Source organism: Lonchura striata, chromosome 1 (assembly GCF_050655825.1).
Source record: "Lonchura striata isolate lonStrDom1 chromosome 1, ASM5065582v1, whole genome shotgun sequence".
In the NCBI taxonomy this organism is placed as follows: domain Eukaryota; kingdom Metazoa; phylum Chordata; class Aves; order Passeriformes; family Estrildidae; genus Lonchura; species Lonchura striata.
The window spans coordinates 2,248,699-2,257,843 of record NC_140703.1 but is presented as its reverse complement, the minus strand read 5'-3'; positions in this window follow the sequence as shown (position 1 = coordinate 2,257,843).

Here is a 9,145-nt window from a genome sequence, read left to right as displayed (position 1 = left end):
TTCAATAATACTTTCTCAAAAGCTATTATTGGCCCTTGTTCATATAGAAAGATTATCATCAGTGTGTTGGCAAACATCAGAGTGTGAACGTACTCCGAGAGAATGACACAAAGAGAGAAGGAGAGATGTGCTGAAATTGTGCTGAGGTACAGGCTCAGGAAAACTGTCTTTGAGACTAATGTCTGTAAATGTTATGGAAACTATGGATAGATGCTATCCAAAATGGAAACCAGGTTCTTTTAATTTGGTCTGTGCGTTCTCAGGTAGTCACCGAGCTACCAGTGATGTGCTTTTTCAATTATTTTTGAAGGCAAAATAGGATGGATGCTTGCCCCAAGTTCCCCCAGTTATATTGCACTCCATAATCCTTATTAAATCAGAGGTGTGGCCTCATAATCTTAAACCTGATGAAAAGAGTTTGTACTCTTTGGAGGAAAATCGCCAACTGTGCTGGAGGGGTTGCATGGGACAGAGTTTCTTCCTAATGTGCAAATATGACCCAAAACAGAAAAGGGGGAGGGAGGAGATTCTGTCTTTGTGTGTTAGAGAAGCCATCTTGGTTCTCTACAGCTAAAATCAGAAGTCCCAAATTCTAGAAGATGCTTAAGTTTATTCAGATTTGTAGAATCTTGGGTAAAACACTACTGATCAAAACAAAGTGTAAATGCCTAAAGAATTATTTATCACAAAGAGGTACATTTCCACCTACATTTGACTGATTTGCTTCAGCTGATATAAAGAAGGACCCCCTTGATGATACTCAGAGATATTTCTGTTTAATTCAGTGGTGCTGCATTAGCTGATACTCACCAAAGACATGTCTTCAAAGATAAACTTTCAAAAGCCTTTCAATTGCAAGCTGTTTTCTAAAACCCTAAAATTCTTTAACTACTTAGGAGTAAAACCAGTTTGGGAGTAAAACCAGCACTCAGACTGTGCTGAGGCATACAAGTGAACATACTGAGCTCTCCAAACCACCGTCCTGTTTCCTTACCCCCCAGCCACAGCCTTGTGGCCAGAATAGTTTTCTCTCAAGTGCCAGAAGAGCAAGAGCCACAAGTAGCTGAGGGCTTTTCTCAGTGACTGACCCAAATCCATAATTACTGCAGGCATATTCCTCGGAGAGAAGGAGGACAAAGTGGCAGCACTGCTGGATGAGCCATTGCTGGAACTCAAAATGTCTCTCAGACATTTTTAGAGGTTCCAGGCCTTGGTCAGAAGCATTTTGGACCCTGGCAGGCAGCTGGAAACAGCTGTGATTTTCAGTTTGAGCCATGGAATGAATTACCAACTTTGGAGGTGGAACAAGCAGTCACAAAGGGTTAGATAGGATAGTAAAAGTAATTACAAAACAGAGGGGAAATTTTTTTAGTATTGTACAGGGGGGTTTTAACATTTGTACAGGGGTGTTTTTACTTTGTCCATGGGGGTCAGAAGTTCTAAGATGGAGGAAAGTGGGCTGATCCTGTTCTTCCTCCTTCTTCCTTGCCTCCATGTTCTTGGTGATGTTGGCACTCACAGATTGGTTTAGAGTAGAAAAGCACTTGGTAATATAGGTAGTAGGTATTGGGGGAAAACTATAAACATATAACACGTAATATATCATATAAAAGAGAGCAGCAGCCCTGGGTGGGGGGAGAGAAGAAGACAGCAGACAGAGAGGATGTCAGGGTGTGTGTGTGCCTCTGCCTGAGCTCTGAGCAAACCACAGCAGCCCCAGAAGAAAATCTTGTAGATAACTCACAATAAACTGCCTTGAGACCCAACAACAAGAGGCTGTGGAGTTTTTCTTTGGAAGCTCGGGTTGGAGGAGAGACTTTTCCAGCACACAAGACCCCAGAGCAAGCCCGGGTGTCTCACAAGCCATGGGAACAGCAGCTCCTCACCACTGCCTCACAGGCTGCTCCTACAGCCCTGCTCCTGCCAAAACAGGATGACACCAGCTGCTGTCACTGGTACAGTAGCACCACGTTATGCTGCAGAAAATTTGACTTTGCAGCTTCCTTTCTTGCAGTGTCATAAACACTGGGAGTCAAACTCAGGATCTTCAGCACCGAAAAGCACATGTTTCCAACTTGAAAGTTCAGAATAATCTTCTTTGAGCTGTAGCTAGGCAATAGACTTCTCCTGTCAGTGAATCAGCTGCTGGAAGACTTCACTTCATGTACAAGATGCTGCATTTACATTTTGACCCATTTGAAGGATGGCTGAGGGGGAGTGACAAGTCAGTCAGAAATCCTAATATTTTGGCAAAGTTCATTCCAGATTCCTAACAAGCAGAAAAATAATAGCCTAGATTCAAATATAGTAGCTTATTCTTATGTTTTATTTATGAAAATCATTTAATTACCAGTTCTTTGCCTCTGTTCCACACCCCACTTCTGAAATTTTCTGGCTGTACTGCACATTGCAAAGACTATGCACACTCTCTAGAGAAAAATGGTGCCCAGGCTCCTGGGCATTCTACTCAAAGTGAACCCAGTGATAGATTTTAGTTCAGCTCAGGAAAGCAACTTGGAAGTTACATTAATATTTCTCTTTCCTGCATTTGAGTTCATACTGGGGAAGTCTCTGGACTGCAAAGTGGATGCCCTTCAGATGAGGTCAAGCCAAAAGATGCCTGCACCTGGCATGATCTACCTGTGTGGCACCTAGACCTGATCTGATGTTAAAGCTACTAACAGGCAAGCAGTGCAGACCTTGGGCATCCAGCAGCAGCTGCCTGACTCCACACCCTGTTGCCCTGTGCTGCCCTCTGAAGCAGGCAGAGCTTCATGTGTCCCTTTATCCATGCTTTGAATATAGAGGGAAATTTGATTTGAACACAGAGAGAATCTGAAACGGTGGCAAAAGGGCTGTAATAAAACCACCACACCAGCTGTACTTCGTGCAAGACTTCAGACCTCTGGGAGACTTAAAAACACTTATTGCTTCTCTTTTTGGAGTGCACAAACCGTATTCATATTCCTGTTCGTCTCACTACCAACTACAAAATCTTCTTGCCCTAAAATCAAGAGAAAAAATTCTTAGAACAATATAACCTTTTTAAAGATCTTCCACAGCCCCCTTTCTCAAAGACATACTAACTGGAAACCATGGGAACACAGATCCCTACTGCGAGTCTATATTATTCAGCAATACTCTTAGAAATCTACTAACTAATTTCTCAGAGGATATAAGGGAAACTGAGAAGTCTATTTCCCAGTAGAAAATGGAGCAAATCTCTCTCACTGGCAGACTTACACACAGATACACACACACAATTTTTTGCAGTCTAATTCAACACAGACATAGAAGTCAATTGGAGCAACAGTGCAATTTAAAATGCAGCTGTCAATCCAGTCTGTCGCATAACCCATACACAGAATTGGAGGCTCATATGCCTCCAGTTTCAAAGATAAATCATAAAGTTGTACACACACAAATCTTTATTTCATCACATCTTCCTAAGGCAGATAAACGGAACTCTGTATCAATCACCATGTTCTGATTTTCTAAGCCTTTCCTTGTTTTAACACAGCACTGCAGTAATGGTGCCAAATACTGACGTTTACAGTATGTTGAATCTGGGTAGTTTGGAGTTGTTATTGTAAAATAATAATCTCATTTATATGAAAGTTTTGATCTTAAATTACAAGGTGTACTGCTTACTTTGTATTAGAGATGTCAGGGATACTTTTTAGCTACAAAGGGGTGAAAAAAGTGTCTTCTTCCTAAGTATCTAATTTAAAAAGAGATACTGCATGCAACCCAAAAATGCTTATGAGTACGATTGTCTGAATCTTAAGTACTTGGTACTTTCCAGGCTCAGTTAACCAGGGCACAGAATAAAGTCCAGAGAGGCAATCAGTTCTATGCCATCACTTTGTTGTGTAGTTTTTGATAACAAAGGCAAGATTCAGTCATCAGCTGAGCTGAAGTTACTCCTTCTCAATTCTCTTTGCCATTTTTCCATACTCTGAGGCTCATGATTTGATTTTAAACAGTCAAATATTCACAACTATTTCTTCTGAGAGTGGTGTGAGCCTCACCACATTAGGCTGCCAGGGAAGCCTGGTGGGGCTCAGGGGCTGCTGCAAGCTCCCCTCCAGGCAGGAGCTCCCAGCTCAGCAGGACATCCCACTGCAAGCAGCCATCCTCCTGGAAAAGCAGATGTTGACTTGTACCCTGTGGGAGTGGTATAATGTCCCACACCCTCGTGCTCAATTTAGTACATTTGCATCCCTCTGCTTCTTACCACTATGAAAGTCTGATCTGGTATTTAATGGTTTGTGTTATTTAAATTGGATCCAAACCTTATTTACCTGGGTCTATTAGCATTCCTGTTCTGTTTCCTCACCTATTGAGAGGTATTTTTCTCCCTCCTTGTTCAGTTCAGCCTGGTTTTGTTTTTCCTTGAAGGCTTCATCTTCTCCCAAGACCATATACTTCTGAACTTCTTTTTTTCTTGATAAGCTCAGGAGGGCAATTGTGGTCCCTCATCCTACAGACTTGCCATCCAATTGCATCAGCATGCCAAATCTCTCTTTTTACCCCCAGCAGAACCTTGTTCTGTGTGCAAGGTTGCAATCTCTGGAGAGATTTGCCTCTTGTGACAGGCATTGCATCATCCCTCAGCCTTCATATGCACAGCTATTTTTAAAGGACAAACTAGAAAAGGCCCATTGTGAGGTCAGAGAAAAGTCAGAAAAACAAAACCTTGTTATCTTGAAAAGGGCTTGAATGGTACAGCTCCATCTTTTCCTACTTGGCCACATAATTGTGCATTCCCCACTCAGGTAAAAACAAACTGAAAGAAATAGAAAACAATCTATGCTTTCTCTATCTTGGCAAATATTCTACACTACCCAAAACACACAAAGCTAATGGAATTTATAAGGTAAGCAACTGACTAAGAGGGAGGGTTTATAAGAAGCTAATGAGGATTTCAGTAAAATAAATAACTGTCTCTACAAACACCTAGCTAAAGTTACTCAGAAATACTGAATATAAACAACCATACTTCTGTCCTTCCTTACGTGTGCACATGTGTACATTTATTTATATTTTTATTTTTCTTCCTAATCAGAGAGATAGTCCATGCAGGCTGAAAACCTGGATAAGGAGCATCTCTGCTCAGCAGCCAGAACCAAATACACAGTCTTAGCTGAGGTCAGGACAGACCTACTGGTAAGGGACTGGGCAATACACAGCAGGTCCCACTGGAATAGGAATGAGTCCTGTGGAAAAGCTGTGAACCCTTTTGAGAGCCTTTTCCCATTCAGGAATCCACTTACAGCAACAAATCCCATGCTGTAGGGGAACTGCAAAACAAAAAGCATAGGGAAGCCCTGCTGGGTCAGACCTTCTAGCCCAGTTTTCTGCATTAGCAAAGCAGTAACTTAACTATTTATCTTCCTAATACTCCTCCAAGTTCCACAGCTCCTCAGTTAAAGCCTTTTTTGATGTACATCCCTGATTATTCCATTACCTGTGTTTTATGGACCTAAATAAATGTCCATTAATTTTTGCATTTCCCTTCTAACCCCACTGATGCAATCTGCCTTCACAGCCTCCTGTTTCAAAAGATTCAGGGATCAATTCTCTGTGATGTAAAAAAAGTTCTTCTTTGTGTCTATTTCAAACCAACTTCTGCTAGTTTTAATGCATATTTCTTGTTCTAGTCTTGCCCTAGAAAAAGTCTGCTCTATGTTAGCAAATCAAGAGACCCAGACTAAAGACTAGACACCTTAGGTGTGGATTTGTGCTACCTTACCTGCAAATTGATGATGTCATGAACTACCATCATACTCCCCTCAGCCTCCACTCCATCCAGAGAAATCACAGCCTTATTAGTTTTTCTTCATGAGGAAAATTCTTCACCCTCTTAGGAGGTTGCCCTTTCCACTATCTTTTCTATATCCACTATGTCCTTTCTAAATTGTGAAGTTCTGAATCACACAAAGTACTCAAAAAGTGCATCAAAGTTTTAGATAAGAACAAAATAGTGTTTTCTGGTTTGCTCTCAGTACATTGATAGTGATACTTTTTGGCTGGTGTGATATCCAAGCAACAATTTAGAGGACTGTCAAGGACAACTCCAAGGTCTCTTCCCTGAGCTGCAACTACTGTCGAAATGCTCAGTATTGCAGTAGCACAGTTTAGGTTATTTCTCTCTAATTCTACAATTTTTTAATCTGCTGGGTTTTGTGGACAACACTTTCTGAAGTTTCTCACTATCAGCACAAAACTTGACTAACCAGAAAACTCCCTTAATATCTGCAGGTTTGAAGTTATCACTGCTCATGCTCGTGTTGGTCAGCTGAGGTCTGACCACCTGGATTTGTCTTTCCCATCCTTTTTGGAGATGCACTGGGGGTTGTATTAGTCCCATATCTGTGGGATCTTTCCCAGATTCTGGTTTAAATATTTTTCTGTCTTTTAATTACCAAAAACAGCAGCTAGCAACCCCCTGTTGAAGAACCTTCTCTACAGGGTCACAGATTGAAGCTTACATTGGTTTAGTTTCTCCCTTCACTGGGCATGAAGGTAATTCCCTTCATGACAGGTAACAACAAAGTGAGACCTGCCCTAGTTAAAATACATCAGCCTAACTCACTTTCCAGGGACAAATTCCAGTTTCCTCCCCATCTTTCTTAGCTGAACTGCCATGAACATCATCCTACTTGGGGCCCTCTGTTCACTACACTTCTGTGTACACCCTTAATTCCATGGGTTGTTTTTGTTTGGCCAAGAATTCCCAATAAACATCAGCACCTAAGATGAGTGGATAGAGGGTTTGAACCAGAAGTGCACTACAGTAATGTGAAACTTCTTGTTCAGCTAGTAATTCCAAGCAATAAATCTACCAGGTAGAATACTGTAAGACAAATTACAAGAAAATGTAGTGCCTGTACTTAGCTGGAGAGAAGGCATGTGGATCACCATAGTCCTTGAATTTTGACTTCATTGGTGTAAAGCTTCAGAGCAGCTTTTAAGGAAAAAGATAATTAAAGACACAGAGGTCAAATGAAAATGGCATAAAATACAGCATGGGCTTAACAAAAGTAGATTGTACCAGATTAACCTCATACATTTCTTTGACAAGATAACCTAGACTCTAGACAAAGGACGTGATTGATCCCATCTGTCTTAATTTTAGCAAAGCCTATGATAACAAACTGTATTAATAGTAAAACAGGAAGAGATGGGGGTTAGCAGAGAAATTGTGAGTATGAGATGTCTGGAGTCAGAGTGTGCTTTTTGAAAGGGAAGGATTATGGCTGAAAGGAAATTAAGAAATGAGGTTCCTCAAGAATCAGCTTTGACCTCCCTTTATATAACTTCATAAATGTCCCTAACAATCAGGGAAGAAACATTCAGAAACACTAATAAAGAAAAGTACCTCACAAATTGAATTTTTTTCACTGAAGAGAAGAACTGGGCTACAGTACACAAAGAAATGGATACCACTGAAGACTAGGTTAATAAAATGGAAAGAAATCTTAAAGTGCAAACTGAAAGATAACAATCTTTGGGACTAACAGCAAGAAATTCTCATGTAGGCTGAATGCTCCACCATTGGAAATGGATAAGAAAAAGAAGGATTCATTTCTGCATGTTGATTTGTAGGAGGGCTGTAGGCCACTAATATGAGGGAAAGCAAACATGAAAAAAGCAAATCCAAGCACACAAAACCATGAGCTGTTTCTGTAGAGGTGAGGAAGGATACTTGCTATTTGGAGAAATAAAATAGTAAATGGGAGAGGTAGGAGGAAGAATTATAGGTATAATTCTGCCAAAGGACTGAAGAACTTAATTCTGGTGAAAAGTCAATATGAAAGTTGAGACAGAAAGACTGAAAAGAACATGATTGTTATGCACTAAATTATTTAGGCTAAAATCAGAGTTCACACAAGAAAAAATGAGTACAGGCTTTAAATTGGATTTCTTGAGCTTGAAAAATATAGACTCAAGAATTAGATTAGATTTTTGAAGGAAAGAAGAGGGACCAAAAAAACCTGTTTTAATATACAGTCTTACAGTAAAGGAGATGAAATACAGTGCTTGCACCAGCCAGGAATGGTACTCAGTTAACTCTGAAGTCTGTATGTTACCTTTAACAGAAGCAGTAATCCAACTTTGCCACTTAAGCAGGGCAGCTAGAGGACTAATTCCTGCAGAGCAGAGGCTTCTTCTCTGGAATTTTGTTGGTTTTTTAGCCCCAAAAAAATTTAACCTGCCAGTCTTGGCTTTGTCTTTGCAGTGGTCCCAAGCAGTGCAAGGAGAGGCAGCGGATGTGTGCGACCCTTGCTGTCACCCACCTGGACCTGCAAGGAAGGGAAGAGTGAGAGCAGCAGTGGGGCTGGACGTGCATTTGACCCTGCCAGATGTTCCCTGCTGTTTCACACTCACAGCATCTCCATGCAGCTGACAAAGGCAGGCTTGGAGTGCAGGAACGTGTCCCATGGTGGGCTCAGTGGAGTGCAGTTCACAGCAAGGGAGGTGCTGCAGCAATCCTGCCAGGGGCTGGGCTTTGTGTGCTCCAGTTTAACCAGCAAAGCTGCTTCCCACGCTGCCTGTTCTTATGTAGGCATATCCTCCAAAGCTAATAATCTTTACTACCCAGAGGATTCCACATGTAGAAATGCACCGTGGTTTAATTTGTATTTGACGCTGTATGAAAACAAGTGGGGATGTGAGACCTAGCCTCTGTGGGGTTCTGTAGCCTAATATAGACACATTTCATTACTTTTGTCCAGTTTATTGGGGTCTTTCTCAGATGGTCTGCATTATTCAGGTACATAAAACCAGTAGGAGCACTATATTAGTCAAATACTGTTTATAATACACTGAGAGGAGATTGCCCAGTTGAGGCAGCCCTCAAGTGCTTCCAAATCAAAGCATCACTGTAACTGTAGATGCAGAAAGAATGAGGTTTTTTTCTCTACTCTTTTGTAACCCTCTCTCAATTCTTTAATGACCCAACAAGTTATATATAAACAGAGAAAAGCATTTCAGGAAATGTACTTCAGGGAGATTTAACAGATTTGGAAAGTATTGTTTCACAGATGTCATCATTGTTATTGATGCAGGCAGCACTAAATCAGCTGTGATTTAATAGTAAAATGTAAAATGTAAAATAGAAGGGCCATAAATGAAAATG